We start from the raw sequence: 10256 nt of genomic DNA, 5'->3' as shown, positions 1-10256 counted from the left end.
CGGCGCGGAGAGGGGGCGCCCCGCTGCCTCGGCCCGCCCGCGGTGGAGCGAGGGGCCTCCGAGGTCCAGACCCGGGAGGGAGGGCTCAGACCTTGGAGGGGGCGGGCGGTGGGTGTGGGTGTGGGATCGCGGGGGCAGGTGAGGGGTCCTGGGCTCCCTTGGAGGCCGCAGGTGTGGGGCGGAGGCATCTGGGGCCACCTCCCTGGGAACTTTCCTCGGCAGGTTTACGGTGGATACCGCACTGGGGCTATGACCCTGTGCTCAGACTGAGTCCTGCTGAGCAGGAATAGGGCGCCCTGTCCCCTCACTGGATGTGGCTGGTGTGGCAGGAGCCCCGCGGACATGTGGGTCTGTGGTGAGGTGCTGGGGGGATGTGGCCTCAGGTGGAAGGCAGTCTGTTTGGCTTCGGGTGACACTGGCACCTGACCAGCAGGGACTGGGGGGGGGCAGGGGGACCTGCCCTCAAAGGGGACCCAGCTGGGCCCTGGGGTGGCCCTAGCCAGGCTGTCGTAGGGTGCTGGTGCTGGTGCTGGGGGTGCAGTGCTTCCTCTGGAGTTTGGGGCCTGCTGGGGGAGCGATGGGGCGTTCCTCAGGGGTCCTCAGGGGACGTGGACACTTCCAGGGCCAGCAGAGGGAAGATGCAGGGGAACAGGAGGCCCCCCGCCCCAAGTGACCCTGAGCAAGACAGAATGACCACTGACTCCCCACCGGGGTGGCCTTTTCTCTCATGGCCATGTCCACCCCTCATCCCTGGAACTGAACCTCCCCGTGCCCCGTGCCCTAATCTCCAAGAAGTGATGCTCCACTCTCCTGACACCTGGGCCACCGGCCGAAACGCCCCTGTCATGAGGAGCCCATTCGAGCCCAAAGACTCCACCAGGGAGCCGTAGCCACGGAGAGGGGCTCAGACGCCGCAGCCTGGGGGGCAGGTCAGAGGCTGGGGGGGAGCTTGCCTGTCTGCCCCGGGCCCCAGCTGTGGTTGCCTGCCAGGGAGCCCCCAGCAGCCCCCACGTCTGCTCTTAACTCAAGGCCACGACCTCTGTGGGGCCTTATGGAGAGCGTTTGTGGGTTCCAGAAAGGAGGCCGGTGGGTGGCAGGTAGAGTGCGTGCTGTTGTGACCAAGGGGCCCTTACAGCCCCCTTCCCCGAGGCTGACCATGTCAATAGCCCTGTCCTGGCCAAAAGCTGTGGCTCAGCCCCCAGGAGGCAAGAGAGCTGGCCCGACTTGGGGTTGGGGTGGGGGGACTCAGCAAGAGCCTGTGTGGGCAGACCCACTGTGCCTGGGGCTTCCGGGGGTTGGGCCTGGTGGCCTTGACGTCTTGGACCCTGGCCCACCTGAGCTACGAAGTGGGCGTGGGGCTGGGGTGGGGTCTGTCATTCAGCCACCAGCAGGACTGAGGAGGCTGCTGTCAGAGGACAGTTAGGAGCGTGGGGAGGGTGTCCGGTGGGCTGGCCGTGCCCCCTCCTGAAGGGACCTCCCCTTGGCTGGTACCTCAGCAGGTCTGTGGGGTCCCACAGGTACCAGAGGGGCTGCTGACCCCTGCAGGCCGTCCTGGTGGGGCAGGGGGGCCAGTCCCGCCCAGGACCTCACTCCCTGAAGCTGGGAGTTCAGGTTATATAACCTCCCCCTAGTCCATGCACTCGGATTGTTTTAAGTGGCAGAAGCCAGGTCTGACAATGGGAGTTGTAATTGGATTTTAATTTTTAATGTCTGCGGTAGATGAAGAGCTACGGGCGCATTTGTACATATTCTGTTTCCCTACTTCATTGGCTGGGACCCATCGCACCCGCCTGCTCCCCGGGAGGGAGGGAGTCGGGCCGAGACTGACAGGCCGCCTGCCACCTGCTCCAGCGAAGGGCAGGGCCCAGGCTGGGCCGCCAGGGGCGCCCCTGTCCCTGCTGGGCCGTTCTGCCCCTCCCTGTCTGCTCTCCTGCCCACCGAAGCCCCCGGGGCCCCGCGTGCCCGGAAGGGGCACCCACCGGGGGCTCAGGATCACACCCACTGGAAATTCAGCTTCTGCTGCAGGCCTGGCTGGACCTTTTGACCCCAAGGGCCACTGGGTACAGAGAGCCCTGGGCCTTTGGGGCCCGGCCAGCCCCTGGGTGCAGGACCCTGTGTGCACCCCAGTTTTCCGGGTGCTGGCAGTGGGTGCCACCCGGGTGTCCCTTGCACCTCCAGATGGGCTCAGGCCCCGGGCAGAGGCAGGACCACTGGGCCATTGGCCCCACCCCCCACGCCTAGCTTGAGGGGTCCCGGGAGGCAGGACAGCTCCGTCCCCCCTGCACTGCCCGCCCTCTGGATTATTCTTAGGTCTGTTGTGTAACAGGCACAGGGAGGAAGGGCTCCTGGGAGCTGTCTCCCGCGGTAGCAGCCAGCCAGCAAGGAATGGAGCTTTCAGTCCCTTTCGCCTGCCCCGCACAGGGGACAAAGGAGGCTGTCTGGTCACCTAGCTCAGCAAAGAACTGGCCAGCCCGGGCTGTGGAGAGGGGGCCTGAGGTCAGCAGAGCTGCTGGGCTCCAGGCGCGGAAGCTGGCACGGGCCCTTGTGTGTGTGTGTGTGTGTGTGTGTGTGTGTGTGTGTGCGCGGTGGTCTGGGGAGGGTGCCCACCCTGTCCTGTCTGGCCCCTCACTGCTCTTCTTCCTGCCTTCTTTCCACCCCCTCTGCGCTCCCAGCAGCCTCTGGGGCATCGATGCTGGGGTCTCCACCCCCACAGAGCAGGCTCCTCACCTGTCTTCGCAGCTCCTGCTATATGCATCAGACCCTGGCGGATGGGAGGCTCCAGCAAGGGCGGCTCAGCGGCCAACAGCCGGGGCTGGGAAGGCCTGGGGCAGGGCTGTCTCATCAGTCTGGCTTCTGTGTGGGAAAGGCCCCGAATACGCGACTCGCCTGTACCCTGTGGGGTCAGCACCCACTGCATCTCCTCCCCCTGCCCCCATGGGCCCGCGTGTACCCTGGCACTCCCACACCCGGGCACAGGCTGCCCAGGGCGAGGAGAGGGGCTGGCCGGCGTATCCGGTCCTAAGACTCGGCCATACTCAGAGAGGGGCCCTGCGCACCAGCCCGGCCAGCGTGAGGAGGGATGCCAGGGACGGTGTGGGCCTGAGCTGCCGACCTGGAGGGGACAGAAAGGCAGGGAAGTGAGGGGGCACCATCTGAAATGTCCCTCTGGTCTGTCTCACAGGAAGAGTCCAGGGAGGCCTCCAACCCAGGCTGGGCACCTGGTTCCCCCAGGCTCACCCCCCCCCCTGCCCCCATCACCTAACGGGCGTTCCCCCGTGTCCTCCCCCACGGAGCTTGGGGTTCTGACCAAGTCCTTCATGCAAAGCTCAGAGCTCCCTGTTCGCACTGGGGGTTCCGGGGCCCGAGGCCATGGTGGACCTTGTCTGGGTGTGCCCCCAGGCAGCTAGACCGGCAGAGGCACCCACCTTATCAGAAAGGTGCCACCACATGAACCCCATGTGAGAACCCCAGCCTGAGACAGCTGTGCAGTTTCCTGGTCTGGAGGCTGGGAGCCCCAGACCAAGGTGCCCAGGGCTGCACTCCTCCGGAAACCCCGGCAGGGTCCTTCCTGCCTGCTCCAGACCCTGGCGGCCCTAGGCCGCCCTTGGGCTTGTGGACGCACCCCTCCAGCCTCTGTCTCTATCTTCACATGGCTCGGCCCCCCACGTGGCCTCCCCCTTTTCTTATAGAGACACTTGTTGTTGGATTTAAGACCCACCTAGAGTGATCCAGGATGAGATTATCTCAAGATGCTTAACTAGATTGCACCTGCAGAGATTTTTTCTGCATAAGTTCTGGGACGTGGATGTGCCTTATGCGGGGGTCACCCTTCAGCCTTCCTACCCCTGTCCAAACACCTGCAGGCCAAGGCGGGGGCCCGGACCTCACAGCCCTGCACCCCAGGGGCTGAGGATGTGCTGAGTGCATGAGCAGAGCAGTGCTCCCCAGAGCCCCTGACTGGCCTGCCTCCTGGGTCCCCACCACCCCAGGCTCTCCATGTGCTGGGCGTGGCTCCAGAGGCTCCTGGGGGAAGGTGGGGAGGGGGCCTGGGTGGACCCTCCTTCAGTGAACGGCTGCTCCCAGGTCCTGCCGGCCACTGGGCGTGGTCTCCCAAATGCCCCTTGCACCAAGACTGGCTACTTTGCTGGGAGGGGAGGGGAGGGCCCGCTTTGGTGAGCTGAGACCTGCTGCCTACAGTCTTGAGGCCTCAACTTCATCTCTGTAGCAGAGTGGACCTGACAGTCCCCTGAGGGCACCCAGAGCTCCTCTGAGGAGGCACCCCAGGCCTCAGCGTGGCCCTGAGCAGCCGTCGAGGTCTCGTGGGCTTTAAGTGTTGTCTGGGGGCGTGGAAAACACAGACTCCAGAGGGGTTGGGGCACTTCCAGAGACGTGGGCCTTTTAAACAGGCCCCCAGGTGATTCTGCCATTGGGAGAGCCACACTCGGGGACACCCAGGGGTGGGGGTGGGGTGGGGAGTGGAGATCGGGTCTGTGAGAGGTCCCACTCACGCAGGCTGGCTGCGGCTGGCTGCTGGGGCCCAGGGCCGGGCCAGGGCTGGGAGGACACCCAGAGCAGGGGCAGGCTCGGGCCAGCGCCCAGTTCCGCTGCCAGCCCCTGGGGGGCCTTGGGCAGGGGACCTAGCCTGAACGTCTCCACCTGTGAAATGGGCTAATAGTGTGCCGTGAGCAGCGCATGAGTAGTCTGGCGGGGCTGTGGGTGGTGGCCACTGCTGCCTGCCCTCCCCCACTCCCCGGGCAGCCCCCCCGGGTGCTCTCCAGGACCCCCCTGTTCCCTGGAGAGCCAGCACCCTCTGCTTCTCCCCTTCCACTTGGAGGGCCCAGAGCTGAGGGCAGCTGCCGGAGGCTTTCACGGGCAGTCACCAGGCTGGCATGGCCTCTGGCGTGGCGGGCCTCAGTTTCCCTGGGCTGATGCTCCTTGGGACAGAGTGAGCAGGGCCGCCTGTTTGCACCCAGAGCCTCAGCGACTCAGCCGGGCTATCCCAGGAGAAGCTGGGGAGCCCATGGCACCCACATGCTGGGCCCTGCCCCTCAAGGTTCCTGGGGGACAGGCCAGCGGGGGCCGAGCTGCCTCCCTTCTGTGGCCGAGCCTGGAGGCTGCGCACAGCAGTGGTGTTGGGGGCCATCCCAGCACAGGGTGGTGGCCCTTGGGGCACCTCCTTCAACAGTCACAAAGTGCCCCGCTGCTCTCAGAGCCTCTGATTGCCCCCCTGAGCAGAGCCAAGGCGCGGACCTTCTGGAATGCTCATGCAGCCTCCAGAGGATAGAAAGGGGGCTCATTCACAAGCCTGGTCCTGCTCAAGGCCTTCCACCCCTACCTGGTTTCCCCTGGGGACCCACGAGAGGCCAAGGGTGGGGCTGAGGCCTTTTCAAACCCCTGCCACTCCCTGGGCCGTGGACTCCTAGGCCAGATAGCGGCCTCATCACCGTGGGGGAGTGTAAGGGACATGTCAGTCGCAATGGCTCCACTGTGACGGGGACTTCTTGCCGGCTCTGAGGAGGTGGGCCCTGGAGGGCCCTTGCTTGGCTGTCTGGAAGCAGGACATGGGTACAACTTAGGACAGCCCAGGCAGGGGCGGCCGTGGGCCCCCTGCACCAGGAGTGAGGCCAGGGCACCGCCACGCTCCCCAGGTCCCACTCTGACGTGAGGGCGAAGGGGGTCCGCAGCATGAGGCCCGGAGCCCAGAGCTGTGCTGTGCTCAGTGGTGCCTGCCCAACCCTGGTGGGCTTCTCTAGCTCTTTTGGGTCTTGTCACTGAGGATGCCACTTGTCACCGAGGATGCCACTTGCAGTGACAGGCCAGACACTGTCAGGGAGAATGTGGTTAATAAAGATGGATCTCGGGAGGCCCAGTTAACTCTGGGAGTTGGAGGGGGCACTCACGTGGACCCTGCTTCCCACGAGGCCTCCTTCCCCCTGCCCCTGGCCCCCCCTCCAGCCCCAGGGACTGGCTCCAAGGCCACCGTCCCTGTATTTCTGTGCTGGAGGTGGGCATCCCTGTGGGGGGACACTGGCAGTCTGGGACCCCCACCCAGTGGTAGGACCCCCCTCACTGCATGGAAAGGGCCAGATGCCCTGTGGGAGCAGGGGTGTTGCCCCAGTAATGACCGGTCAGTCCCTTCCCTGGGGGCTGGGCCAGCACGGCACAGAGGGGGAAGGGGTGTGGGAAGGTCAGGCCAGAGGCGTCCCACCATCCCACTGTCCCACAGGCCAGTCCAAGCCGTGCTCTGGGCCCCCAGCTCTGTCCCCTGCCCGTGCGGCAGCCGGAGCTGTTGGGGGTGCCGAGAGCCGGCGCGCTGGTGCGGAAGTGTCTGTTCTCACAACCCCCGGCATCTGTGTCATCCTTCGGAAATGCCAAGCCTGCAGAGTGGGGTTTGTGCTCTGCCTCAGGCCTGTGGCAGGCAGGTGAGCAGGGCCTGGGCACTGTGCCTCACCCCTCCGGTGCCCCGGGTCTCCCCTCCCGGGGCGTGGTGTCACTCTGTCCTGCCTTACGGGAGCCACTCACGCTTACAGGAGGAGGGGCTGGGACGGGAACTGGTCTTGCCTGCAGGAGAGCAGCTGGGTCAAGTGTTTCATCTGGGCTCAGTGCAGCGGCCACTGGCCTGGAGTGAGCCCGAGGCAGAGGGGCTGCCCAGGACGGGGAGCCCTTGGTGCTGCCCTCTGCCTGCCCCAGGTCTTCAGAGCGGCCACCGCGAGCAGCGGGGCACTAGACAGGGCTCACCCCCTTCTCCAGAGCTTATAGGTCACTCACTCACCCACCCCTTTCTGCCTAGGAGAGCAGGCGGGCCCAGGGAGTTACCTGAATGGTTCCCCGGCCGTGTGGATAGAGGTTTGGCTAGGGCTCCCTGCCAGGAACAGGTGCAAGCCCCCCTGGGGCCTGGCCTATCGGCCTGTCTTGAGAGACCCCCTGTTGGGTGTTATTTCCAGCCTTCCCAGTGTTGGTTTTGTTATCGCCCCATTGTAAGTATGAGGATGTTGAGGCTGGGGGTGGTGACCTCCAGGCGGGCAGCGGGGCTGGCGACACCCTGTGCTGCCTGGTTACAAGGGAGTGTCTGTGCCCAGAGCAGGCAGGCGCTCTTCCGGTGCTGGTCCCTCCTTCCCTCTGTACGGGGTCCTGGGGGCTGAGCCCGCCGAGCACGCCGTGGGCACCTTGCCTCCACCTTTCATCTCAGCACTGGGAAGTGGACAGCTCCCAGACGCTGCTGGGGGCGGGGGGGGGGGGCCCTTGCCCAGTCCTCCAGGCCCCGCTGCGCACGGCACAGGAGAGCCATGCCCAGCATCCACGTGCCCCTGCCCCTGTCCGGGGTCCTCCTGCCCCAGGACAGTCCCCCCGGGAGGCCCTGTCCATGCTCCAGCAGACCCCAGCAGTGGGACCCTCCTGGACACCTGTCTGCCGTGTTCCCCGCTGCACGTGTCCCCAGGATCGTGGCCGACATCAGGGCAGCGGCCGACAGAAAAGCCCTTCCTGCATCTCTGTGAGGGAAGAGCCCCTGAGAGCCCGGAGATCAAACACCGTCTCACCCAGCACCGTGTCTGCGCCTCGCTGGGTGTGGGCAGGGGGTCTGGGCCGCGCAGGCCGGATCCCCAGGGGGGCTTCCCGAGTCCAGGTGGCGGTGCTCCCTGAGGCTGGAGCCGGGGCCCCCTGCTCTGAGCAGCTCTCTGCAGGCTGCCTGCTGCGGAGACAGATCCCGTGACCACCAGAGCCAGTTTCTGAGCAACCAGGCTGTGGCCCACTTCCTTCAGGCTGCAGGAGCCGTGGCTGCAGCAGAACCTGAGAGCCGCAGGTGGCTGCCTGCCCCAGTCAGCAGGCAGCGAAGGGGGCCGCCCTGGCCTCTGCTTGCCTTGATGGGCTTGGGGGTAACGGGGGCAGGCGGGGGTCAGCTCCCCAGAATTAAGCTAGCCTGTGCTCCTCTGGGCAGAGCTTTGTCCTGAGGGGCTGAGCAGACTGTCCATGTCACTCTGTGATCTGTTCTCACCACCTTCACCCATCCAGTCCTCCGTTCAGCCTGGCGAGGTGTGGCCTGGTGCCATGTGGCCTGGTGTGGTGTGGTCGGGCATGGCGGCCTTCCGGGTGGGTGGGCAGTGGAGGATCTGCTTAGCAACGACGTCATTCCATGGAGGCCGGCTGTCCAAGGCCACGGACCTCCCAGTCTGTGGGGCTGGACCAGCAGTGTGCTGTGTGGGCCTAGTGCCTTTACCGGAAGAGGGTGGCCCGATGTTGACCTCAGCTCTCCTGACCAGGGTCCTGGGTGTAAAGCCCGGTCGGGCCCTGGACGCTGTCCTCCTGGATGAGGCTCCTGAGTGTGGAGGGCGGGCGTGGGCACCTGTGCGTCGGCCTCTGCAGGCAGAGGAGCCTCTGGGGCCGTGGGGTTCGGAGAGCCAGCCCATTCCCAGGCCCTGTGCTGTGGCGGCCAGGGCCTGGGCACCTGGCACTCGGTGCTGGCTGTTCTCGGGCCGGAGGTGCAAGAGCTCATCAGGCACCTCATCCACCTGCCTGGGGCGGGGGGGGGGGGGCAGGGATGCCCACCACCACTCTCCCCTGCCCCGAGAGGACTGGGCTGGCAGGTACGGAGGACCCCTCCATGTAGGCCCATGTTTGCCCCTTCTGGCAGGTCCCCACAACACGGGGGTCATCTGCTGTCCCCAGGGTGGGCAGGGAGCCTAGGAGAGTGGACAGGGGCAGGTAGAGGCCTGGGTGGCCCCACTCTTCTGCAGGCCCAGCACTAGGCAAGACGGGGGGGGCAGCAGTCGTCTGCTTGGGGGCAGGGCTGGGGGTTCGGCCTCCCAGGGAGGGAGCACTTCCGGGGAGCCCCTCCGCCCCTCCACACCACCGCCGCCAGGGCTTCCCCTCAGCCCCAGGTGCAGGGCAGGCCCCCCCGCACGTGCCCCCACCTTCACCCCTACCTGTGGAGGCGCGGTGGGCGGAGGTGGGTGCACTCGTGTTTGTGCATTTTGTGTATTTTTAAAGCGTCCCTACAGCTGCGCTTGACTCAGTTACTGCTCCTGTGGGAGCTCGGCACGCGGCGCATTGTGGGGTTATTTTGGGCTTGGCATTATTGGGGATTATTCTATTCTGTGTCTGTAAGGAGCTGGCCCGCCACACGGGATCATGGGGCGGAGGTGGGGGGGTCCAGGATGTGACAGCGGAAGGCCCCGGTTGCCCCACGCTGCCTGTCCCCCCTCCTCCACCCTCGAGTCTGGGTGGCTGGGCTCTGCAGGGGCCACTGGTCAGCAGCATGACCCGGGCGCAGCAGGGAGGGGCTGGGAGGCTCTCGGGAGAGCAGACACTCAGGCGGATGGGGGGGAAGCGACAGGCTCGGAGCCTCCCTGCTCCACCTCCGGGCTCCTGGGCGCAGTTGGGGGTCTTCAAAACCAGAGCTCAGGACAGCCAGACTCCCTGCACCGGCTCTGTTATCCATTCGCCCCTCCTATGGCTGCCTCCTGGGACAGCAGGACGGGATGGGGCGGGGACTGCAGGCCTTCCCTCCCGGGAAGTCCCTCGAAGGGCCACGGCCCTCCCATGGACACGACGCGCCAGCCGAACAGCAAGGCAGGCCCACCCCAGGCCAGCGAGCGGACGCCCACACACGTCGCGCTTACAGGGTCCCTTGCTCTTGTCTGACCTGAGCCCCTCCTGCTGCAGCTTGCAGCCCCCCCACCCTGGGCAGGGCCTGGAGGGCATCGCCCTGGCGGGCACACAGCTCCTGGCTCAGCTCTGACCTGGTGTTCTCCTCCACGTGCTGTCCTGTCTTGTCAAAAAACCTAAATTGCCCCCTGGCACTCAGCTGTGCCTTAAAAAGACCCGGGCGATGACTCAGCTGTCACCACTGGGCCCTGCCCCTGGGGACACTGAGGTCCTGGAGCAGTTCCGTCTTCTTGAAGCCCCTGGGCCCGGCTTGCTCCCACGGCAGGGGCAACAGCCAGGGTGGATGGCACCTTCCGTCCAGGTCTTCCTCGTTGAGCCTGGGTCGCTGGCGCCTTTCCTCAGGAGCAGGGAGTTGTCAGCGTACCCCTGGGTCTGGCCTCTCCAGCCCTCAGGTGCCATGTCTGGCCACAGTGGCTTTTCTGTCCTGCCTCGATGCTCATCATGCTGGCCAGGCCTTAGCCAGGGGGCACTGAGGGCTCCCAGGGCGGCCAAGACGTGCTGTGCCGCTGCCCGGCTGGAGGCTCCATCCTCTTGGGGGAGGAATGAGATCTGGCCTTGAGTGGCATTCTGCCTTCTCTGGGGTCGGGGGCTGG

At 65.9% G+C, this 10256-nt stretch overlaps 1 protein-coding gene across 1 annotated transcript in view; it reads left to right on the top strand.

The window, feature by feature from the left end:
* Positions 1 to 10256, top strand: part of PLCH2 (phospholipase C eta 2) — a 54354-nt gene that overhangs the window by 309 nt on the left and 43789 nt on the right. The window lies entirely within an intron of this gene.

The sequence above is a fragment of the Suricata suricatta genome, chromosome 8 (genome assembly GCF_006229205.1).
Source record: "Suricata suricatta isolate VVHF042 chromosome 8, meerkat_22Aug2017_6uvM2_HiC, whole genome shotgun sequence".
NCBI classification, from domain to species: domain Eukaryota; kingdom Metazoa; phylum Chordata; class Mammalia; order Carnivora; family Herpestidae; genus Suricata; species Suricata suricatta.
This window is presented reverse-complemented; position numbering and strand designations above follow the sequence as displayed.